This window comes from Rhinoderma darwinii, chromosome 1 (genome assembly GCF_050947455.1).
Source record: "Rhinoderma darwinii isolate aRhiDar2 chromosome 1, aRhiDar2.hap1, whole genome shotgun sequence".
In the NCBI taxonomy this organism is placed as follows: Eukaryota; Metazoa; Chordata; class Amphibia; order Anura; family Rhinodermatidae; genus Rhinoderma; species Rhinoderma darwinii.
The window spans coordinates 538,515,371-538,525,884 of record NC_134687.1 but is presented as its reverse complement, the minus strand read 5'-3'; the positions used below and the strand labels follow the sequence as shown (position 1 = coordinate 538,525,884).

At 43.6% G+C, this 10,514-nt stretch overlaps 1 long non-coding RNA gene across 1 annotated transcript in view; it reads left to right on the top strand.

Annotated features, from left to right (window-relative positions):
- The first annotated feature begins 3,563 nt into the window (after window positions 1-3,563).
- The window catches only part of LOC142745226 (uncharacterized), a 66,641-nt gene continuing 59,690 nt past the window's right edge, over window positions 3,564-10,514 (top strand). The window contains exons 1-2 of the long non-coding RNA XR_012881681.1: window positions 3,564-3,673; window positions 7,151-7,304. This is a non-coding gene — a long non-coding RNA (uncharacterized LOC142745226). The remainder of the gene's footprint in view (window positions 3,674-7,150; window positions 7,305-10,514) is intronic.

Sequence of the window (10,514 nt, the reverse complement as noted above, 5' to 3'; positions counted from 1 at the left end):
CACCTCTGCTCCTCCTAGCCCTTTATCCCTTCTTCTAGAAAACTTTGCAGGACGTGCCCTTTTTTTTTTGCACTTGTTTGTTCTGTATACTGTAGCAGGAGTTTCAGCTGCTGATCTGATTAATATAATACACTCACTGAAGGTGCTCAGTACTCAGTAGCTAGAATGCAGCAGATATATATGGCCTTGTGGTATAAACTTCTATTACTAGAGATTTGTTTTGTGATCAGATCTAGAGCATCCATTATCTTACATGAAAAAACAGGATTAGATCCTAGATCTCCTGTGAGATGTCGGCAGACTCCTGAGAAAAATTATACGCTGCATGCGCTCTTATTGCACTGGAGCTTGTAATCTTATGCATTGTGCATATATATGGACTTTTTTTTGTATTTGCAGGTGTTTTGAATAAGTCAAGGGTTTACTACTTGATCTGGAAGTTATCCATTTGAAGGTATTGAATTCTCAACATGCATCTCCGCATAATTATTTCAGATACTGAATGGTGATTGTATATGGCAGCTCTAGTCGATCTCTCTCTCTCTTTTTTTTAAGGCGTTTTTAGTTCCATTTTTGGTGCCATTTTTCATTAGGTGTCATTTTGTACATGCCTTTTTTCCAGCGTTTTTGAAGTCCTATAGTGAAGTCTATGGGAAAAACCCATACCCAGAAAATGCTGCCTTTGGAAAAAAATTTCACTGACCACAAAATTGCCTCAAAAAATCCACGAACCAAAGTGAAGTTGTGTGTAGTGCATTTTATATTTTACTATAGACTTTAATGTAACATCTGGCTGCACTTAAAACTGCATTAAAAACACCATTAAAAACGCCATGCCTAGGGGCAAAGGGAAGACTAGAACTTCTATTGCATCACACAATCCCTCCTTGGTTCCATTCCTGCAGCCATCAATGCCGCAACAACGCCTAAAAGATGACCCACCACCTGAACTGGTAATGGCGTCCTGTCCTGTTCCCAGCGCACTTGCGCCAGTGGAGACTCCGCTCTCGCAAGACACTTTGGCGGTATTCCGCCCATCCCAACCAACCTCAGCAGCGGCTTCATGTGCCTTTTCGACCCCATATACCCCAGCGGACTGCACCCTTACCGAAATCTGGGAGATGGTGAGAGCTCTCCCCACTAGGGTGGACATGGATGCACACATGGCGCTTCTTGAAGAACAACGGGCCAAAGCCATACAGGAAGTTTCACTGGCTGTCCACTCTCTAGACGACCGTTTCACTCATCTGAAGAGCCACAACATGTCGCTTGCCTCCAAGCTTACAGCACTCACCACCACTGTGAATACACAGGCTATACAAATGAAAGACTTTGCTTTTCACCTCAACGATGTTGAAAACGGGAAGACGTAATAACCTAAAACTACGTGTTATCCATCAATCCACAACATTGGAAGACCTGCATGATGCAGTGACATCCTTCTTCAATAAAATGCTGAATCGCCCAGCGGAGTTCCCCCTAGAACTGGACAGGGTCCATCGCTCAGCTGGTCCCAGAGCCAGAGACCCTAATCGTCCCAGGGATGTTCTCTGCAGAGTCCATTTCTATAAACAAAAGTTGCGTCGCACTTGGGAACAGGGTACGGTACCCTTTAAAGGAACAGTGTCACCCAAATTTTTTTTTTTATATGTTAAAGATGTTAGTGCTTTATTAAAAACGTTTGGATTAATTTGTGTGTTTGTGTGTTACTTTTTTTTATTTTTACACTTTTTCTTCCCTATGGGGGCTGCCATTTTTTTTTCCATTTCTGTATGTGTCGATTAACGACACATACAGACATGGAATATGGCAGCTCCAGTCCCATAGGGACTGCGAACGGGGCCCGTTCCATCCACTATCGTGTACGCCGCTGTGTGGGAACGGCGCATGCGCCGCTCCCACACAGTTCAATTTGAACTGTGGACCGGAAGTCGCGGCCGGACAGTAAGATTACTACTTCCGGTCGCGGCTTCCGGACTTGTGCACATGGAGCAGCGGCAGCAGACGGAGCGGATGGACCGGAGGGAGCGGCGGCGACTGGAGCAGGTAAGTTATTTCTATGTATGTTCGTGTTTCAGTGTGTGTTTACTACTGTATGTAAACCTACTACACTGTGTGTTAGCTCAAAAAATGGCGACACACAGTGTAGGAGGTTAGACCGTTCAAACCCCTCGTTTCTCCCGGCACTAGCCAGGATAAAGGAGGGGGGGATTCTGAGAGCTCACTAGAGCGAGGGATTTTTACCCAATTTTGCAACATAAAGCAATGTGGTTGCTTTACCACATGCAATGCTGCAATTTTGGGAATGGCTCCATCTAGTGACCAGTGCTGGGAAATATTATAAATTGAATCCAATTTATAATATTTCCTGACTCGTGAAAAAAATAAATAAAATTAGAACAATGTTTAATCACCTATACACTAACTGTTTAACTTAAAAAAAAAAAAACATGTTTTGCTGGCAACACATTCCCTTTAATGGAGAATCTGGTCACATATTAGTCGTCAAGTCACCTGCTGACCTGACTGAAGCTTTCATCCTCCACTACCAACACGGAGAGACACAATGGCTCTGCCTCCAAGGCCAGCCTCTCGCCCCAGGGGTTCCGTACCCCTTATCCTTGAACCGGCAGATGCTATGGAACTGTAGCCTCTTTGATGGGACGGCAAATACTCCCCTTATGTTGAGCATCTACGGGCCTTATGTATGTCTACATCCAGCTATACGCTGTCTAGAGAGGCTTTAACCTTACTATAGGTCTCCACCTGACGTGACTGCCCCTGCATATTGATGGATATCTCTTCATCTACCATTACGTGATGGGGGTAACGTAGTCCTCATTACCCTCCTCCAGTTTGTTCAGAATAAACTGGACCCTTAATTGACACAGTGTTCGTTCGACTGCCTCTCTACAATAGGATTGGAACTGTTTCCAGGTTTTACCTACCCAGTTGAGTTTGGTTACAAGATGTTTCTGTACAGCTCAAACATCATGCTGGTCGTTAGACTGCTTCCCACATTGATATATTCTTCAACCTGACCCCCCTCCCCTTTGATTCCTGTTGTTCCAGAAATACATACCACATAGATAGAGCATTAACGTTTTCCTGTTGTCCAAGATGATAATTTACATATAGATTTTTTGTCATAGTCCCTTCCGCTGGGCTCCTATCATGCTGAACTGCTCCTGTAATGTAACATACCGCCATTGTTGTCTGTTTAATAGCGGTTATTTAAATCTATGCAGGTTACAGTAAACTCTTTGCTATATACACTATTACCTTCAGGAGTCTCCGGGCCTTTCCGCTGCTGTAACTTTCTAAATTCTCACTTAAAAGACCTGTGTTTCTGTGGCTCCCACCTTTAGGGCCTCGCAACTCTCACAGCTGTCACTTGGAGTTTTTGGGCTTCACCTTTTACTACAACTTCTTCCTTTCTTTAACTTTCCTCTCCCCCCCCCCTTTTATTTCTCACTCCATCCCCTCATTTTTTGAGCTCCGCTTAACGAACATTGTTTTGTCATGGCTAACCTTACTGTTGTCTCTTTGAATGTCCAGGGTCTGAATGTCCCGGAAAAGCGGTCCTCCCTCCTTCAACTCCTACAGAAAAAGAGAGCACAAGTGGCATTCCTTCAGAAGACTCATTTCCACTCAGACCAACTACTGTCTTTGCGTAAGTCTAGATTCCCTGATGTTTACCACAGCACCTCTCGGGACTCTAAAACCAAAGGTGTGACCATCCCCATTTCTCGGTCCTTACCATGGGAATTACTAGGGAATCACACAGATGAGGCAGGTAGATGCCTGTTTGTCAAAGGTAAGTTCGTAAACTCCACTCTTACTTTTGCTATCCTCTACCTCCCTAATACTCTTCAAATGGCGTGCTTAGAGGAAACCCTTGCCGCCCTTGACGAGTTTGCTGAGGGGACTCTGGTACCAGGAGGCGACTTTAACTTACCACTAGAACCATCACTAGACACTACTACACCACAACCTGACCCTCCTATGAGTTTGAACCATCGCTTACATCACCTACTACACACCAACTGACCGATCCATTGCGTATCCTTCACCCCACGGACCGAGGCTACACATTTTTCTCTCATCCACACAATATGTACTCCCGTACAGACTACTTCCTCCTCCGTCACTTATAACTGTCGCTCCTCTCCTCCAGGTCGATAGATTTAATCTCTTTCTCTGACCATGCCACGATCCTACTCTCACTGACCCTTCCGTCCCTCCATCTCACACTCTGGGAGTGGCGCCTAAATTAATCCTTACTGCAGGACCCTAGAGTCCTTGTGGAATTAACGAATGGCCTTTGCTTGATATCAACTCCACCGAGGACTCCAACCACCTTTCAGAGCATAAATGTTTCTAAGGGGCTCCCTAATATGCATTTGTTTATGCCTTAAAAAAAGAATGCTCTGCTACCTTCTCTGAGCTCGTGACAAAAATTTACACCCAAGAACAGTCCCACAAAAAGTCCCTTGACCCCGTGGTAGGTGTTGAAATATGTTGGTTGTGGGACAAACTGTGTTCACTTACCCTTTCCACAGCCAAAGCCACACTCATTAAGTGTTGCTTATATTTCCTTGAGTTTGGCAATAAACCTGGTCGTACCCTGGCGAGGGCCCTACGCACACAACGAACATGAACTTACGTGCCCTATGACACCACCCCCGGTGATACTCGAGTACATATACCCATACAAATAGCAGACGCTTTTTGCTTACTCCTTGAATCTCTACAATCTCCCCAGAACTCCTGGAGACCCTGCCTCCAACCCCAGACTCAGTTCTATCAGGTCCTACCACCAGACTTCTGGAATGGATTGTATCCCATCAGATGCTCTTGAGACATTAAAATCCCCCATCTCAGAAGACGAATTTAATCTAGCCCGTAAATAATCTCCATCGGGTAAAGCCACAGGATCAGATGGTCTGTCACTACCAAACTATAAAAACTAAAATCTATCTCACTCGCCCTTTCCTTGCTGCATTTAATTCCATCCTCGAAGGTAGAACAATGCCCTTCGATACACTAAGAGCCCATATAACAGTAATCCCCAAAGACCACTCCTTATGTTGTAATTACCGCACCATTTCCCTCCTTAACTTAGACCTTAAGCTGTTCTCCACGATTCTAGACACACGACTCACCCCATTTCTAACCACAATTATCCATGGAGATCTGGTGGGTTCTCTACCTGCAAGAGAGGCCATTGACAATACTATCCGGGCTATCAACCTCATCGAACATATCACTAGCTCCTCTACCACAGCTTTTTTGCTCTCCAAGGATGCAGAGAAAGCATTCGACCTAGTAGATTGGTCGTTTCTCCAAGAGACTCTATCTTACATAGGTCTAGGTCAAAGTATGCTTAGCTCGATCTCGAGTTTATACTCCTCTCCCTCGGCATCTGTGAAGGTCAATGGCCACATCTCACGCACCTTCCCTATCACTAATGGAACTTGCCAGGGCTGCCCGCTATCTCCCCTGATCTTTATTCTTTGCATAGAACTATTCCTCTGTCACATCTGTGATAACCCAGACATTGCAGGTGTCATAGTTGGTAACATACCCCATAAAGTAGCAGCATATGCGGATGACCTATTGTTTTTTATCTCTTGTCCCCACATCTCGGTATCCGACTTGTTAGCCAAATTCAAAACCTACGCGACTTTGTCTAAATTTGAAAGTAACTTCCAAAAATTGGAGGTGCTCAATATATCCCTACCATCCCAAGTGGCATCAGCCCTGGCGGATTTCTTCCCCTTTCAATGGGACTCAACCTACCTCAAATACCTTGGGATTCTCCTATTGGACAGGCCCTCCCAACTCTTTTCCTTTAACTACCCCTCTCTCCTACGTATAATCAAAGGGGACCTCGACAGATGGTACAAAGGAATTTTTACCTGATTTGGTCGCTCCTCTTGCTTTAAAATGAACGTGTTACCCCGCCTGTTATATTTTGTCTAAGTGGTCCCCATACACCTGCCACGCTTCTTTTTTAGTGCCCTCTCCTCCATACTAACCAAATTTATCTGGTCCCAAAAACCATGTTGTATTGCCCCCACAACTCTCACTTGACCAAAACATGACGGGAATACCGTATCTCCATCTTTATTATCACGCAGCACACCTGGTCCGAATCGTGGACTGGTGCAAACACGGTTCCCTCAAACCATGGGTACGACTAGAGCAATCCCACTCCCTCTCCATGCAGCCCCAAGGATGTTAGATCAGATCACACCACATATGTGATCCCACCCGCTCATCAGACCCACATTACGTGTAGCATCCCTTTCATTCCCTAGCCAGAATATGTCCCCCTCCTCTTCGCCGCTTTATCCCATCTTAGGCAACCCATTATTCCCACCGGGCTGTGACCCGGGTCCCTTTCATTAGCGACGTATTACTCACAAGACTCAATCCCGTCATTTCATAACGGACAATAGCTGAAAGACGATAACACAACTTACGGATACCGTAGTCCTGTGCCACCTTCCCCACTGGCAAGCGTCTCAACTCTGTCACTTTCTACTGTCCCTTTCCTTCCGCCTTCTCCTATACTTCTACAATTTTCGAAAACCTCTGCTCCATGACTGGCCACTTGCGACATGCCCCCTCCCTCACATACAACCTACTCATCTCACCTGCAGAAAACACCCCCCCAACCTATTTGTCCAAATGGGAAATAGACCTTAATATTAGCTTCACAGCAGACCACCGTAATCGGATGTATACTATGACACATACAGTACGTCTTCTCTATCAAGAAGAATTAAAGAAGCGGGCTTTAAGATCTTGACTAGGTGGTACAGAGTCCCCTCCAAACTCCATATCTTCTATCCCGAGGTTTCACCCATGTGTTGGAGGTGTGGTACCCAAGTAGGTGACCTTCTACATACCTTTCGGTGCTGCCCAAAGCTAACTGCCTTTTGGAACACTGGCATGTCACTTCAAAATTCACTGACTTTGTTCTCCCCAAATCTCCTGGTCTCTTCCTGCTCCACCTGTAAGACATCCCTATCTCCACTTACAAGAAATCAGTTGTACGCCACTTGGTCAACACAGTCCGTACCTGTATCATGTATGTGAAAGCAAGTTGACCCACCTACAAACATGCCTTTGGTTTCAGAAGATCCAAGAGGTGAAACGTATGGAGGAACTCATGGACACTTTGCCGGATACTCATGACAAATTTTTGCGCTCCTGGTTCTAGTGGTTGAGCTTTGAGAACTCTCCGGAATATACCTCTTTAATAACCTAATGCAACACTTGGATTGACAACTGGGGTTAGTAGATAATTAATAAGGAATACCCTCTTATTTTATTTTTCTCTTCATCTCTCTCTTTCTTCCTTCCTTTCGTCTTCCTGTCTTCTTTCTGTCAATTTCTTTCCTGTCCTTCTATAGGACCTCAACAACGATTCAACACCATCTATTAGATCATTATTAGTTTGATCTCTGTTCTTTTGATTACCCTTCGCAATTATATGTTACTAAATTGTAATCGTGTTTTTGCCCTTTTATTAACTTTGATAATAAAAAACAGAATTAAAGAAAAAAGAAAGAGCATTCTCAGTATGCTAAAACACGATTAGCTATTGTATGGTTGGAGTTGTACTCCGAGGTTAGGTTCTCAGTTTCAAGGGGTTCACTCCAATCCCATTCAATATGCAAACAACAGAAGATAAAGTGACACTCCAGAGTAATCCAAAAATGGTGTAGGCTTTATTCACCCATTATACATGATAATGCAATTTTTCAACCCCACAATGGAGTAATTCTCAAGCCTACCAGATTATAAACTGAAATACCAGACAAAGCCTATCTGTACATTCAGGAAGACAAAAATGCCACAGAGGCATATAACCAGTACAAAGACAGTTGTAAATGTACGATAGTTCAAAAATATCCGGGATTGCTGGGGCATTTAAGAAAGGTATACCAAGCATAAGCTGGTGTATTGACCCAAAGGGATATAAAGAAAACCTACAACTGGAGAGGGTCAATAATTACACAGGAGATAATGAAAAAAGTATTAAACTTTATTAAAGACATGTATACAAAAAATAAATGAGTCGTACAATGAAAATGAGGGCGTCAGCCTGTGCCAGGGGATCCAAAGGATATGTGCTAAAGGGCAAACAGTTTGTTCATATCTATACGACAAGTAAACATGTAGTAATGAGACCTTTTGTAAAAAAATATATATATGCTAGTACAAAGACAAATGAAGCGTGTTTCAGAAAAGATCCCGCTGGTCAACGACAGACAGATTGTCAAATATAAATCAAGCACATGGAGAAACCACGTCCACACACATGAATGCAAATAGACAGATGTAATGGCAGTCAGGGAAAAGCCAGGAAAGCTGCCCCCAATAAGGTAAGAATAAGGCTGGGTTCACACACCCTATTGACGGACGTAATTCGGGCGTTTTAACCTCGAATTACGTCCGAAAATACGGCTCCAATGCGCCGGCAAACATCTGCCCATTCATTTGAATGGGCTTTACGATGTTCTGTGCCGACGGTCATTTTTTTTACGCGCCGCTGTAAAAAAGACGCCCGCGTCAAAGAAGTGCCTGTCACTTCTTGGGACGTAATTGGAGCCGTTTTCCATTGACTCCATAGAAAAACCGCTCCAATTACGTCCGTAATGGACGCAGCGAAAAACGCCGGCAACATGCCATTACGTCTGAAATTCAGGAGCTGTTTTCTCCTGAAAACAGCTCCGTGATTTCAGCCGTAATGGACGTTGCCGTGTGAACATACCCTAAGAGTAGTCAGATCATAGGCATGCTGTTTAGCCCAGTAGAGGAACCAAATGAAAAATAGATCATGGTTTAACATGACCATAGCACACACATGAATGATGGTAAAGAACCATGAAAACCAACACGTCGATTGAGCGGTATGGGAGCTTATTTTTTGTGCGGCGAGCTGTAGTTTCTAATGGTAGCATTTTGGGGTTCATGAGACTTTTTTTTATCAGTTTTTATAAAAAATTTTGTGGCAGATAAAGTGACCAAAAAACAGTAATTCTGCCAGTTTAATATTTTATTTTTTACGGCGTTCTACGTACGAACTAAACAATGATATACTGTAACAGTTCACACTTTTACGGATGTGTCGATACTGGTTGTTTATTTTTTATTTTTTTTTTACATTCTGCTTGGGGGAAAATGGGAAAAGGTTTTTGGAACTTTTAATATTATTTTTTTTATATATATTAAAAAAACTTTTTTTTACATTATTAAACTTTCTTTTACTTGTCCCCATAGGGGACTTGAACCAGCGATTGTTGGTTCGTTTGTATGATATACTGCAATAATAATTTATTGCAGTATGTCATTATACTGACACTCTCCTATGAAGCTTCACAGGAGTACAAAGAAGGCAGACCTGGGGGCCGTTGTGATGTTATTAGGGGCCACCCCCTGTTTCTAACTATTTAGATGCCACAATTACTATTTAACAGGTTAAACAGCACTTAACGGGTTAAACGAGTGGGATCGCTGTAAGATACAGCCGACACGCTCGTTCTATGCCTGCTCCATACTCCCCCACCCGACGTGCGCCATATATATATATATATATATATATATATATATATATATATACACGGCGGATGTCGGAAGGGGTTAATAAATGCCTTGAGGGGTGTAGTTTCCCAAATGGGGTCACTTCTTAGTTGTTTGTTTTATTATTTGACCCCAAACCCCTGCAATTGTAAGCCAATGGTGTGAAAATCACCAAAATAGACCTTAAATGCACATGGTGCTCTTTCACTCTAAAGCACTGTCGTATGTCCATGCAAATTATAAATTTATTAAGGGGTGTAGTTTCCATTTGGATTCACTTTTTGTGGGTTTCCACTGTACTCTGGTGCATCAGGGAACTGTGTAAATGCAACATGGCGCTTGAGCACCAATTCAGCAAAATCTGCGCTCCAAAAGCCAAATGGCACTCCTTCCCTCCTGAGGCCTGCCATGTGCTCAAACAGCAGTTTAGGGCCACATATAGTGTATTGCCGTACTTGGGAGAAATTGAGTAACAAATTGTGTTTTTTCCTCCTATTACCTCTTGTGAAAAGGAAAAATTAGGAGCTAAAACTACATATTGTTGGAAAAAATTGTGGGGTCAAAATGCTCATTACACCCCTAGATGAATGCCCTGAGGGGTGTAGTTTCCAAAACGGAGTCACTTTTAGGCCTCATTTACACTAACGTGATATACGTCCGTGCGACTCGCGTGCTTTTCACGCGGGTCGCACGGACCTATACAAGTCTATGGGGGCATGCAGACAGTCCGTGAGTTTTACTCAGCGTGAGTGCGCTGAAAAAAACTCACGACATGTTCTAAAATTCTGCGATTTTCGCGCATCATGCACCCATTGAAGTCAATGGGTGCGTGAAAACCACGAAGGTCGCACGGAAACACTTCCGTGCGAACTGCGTGATTCGCGCAAGAGCTGTCAAACTCTGAATGTAAACAGAAA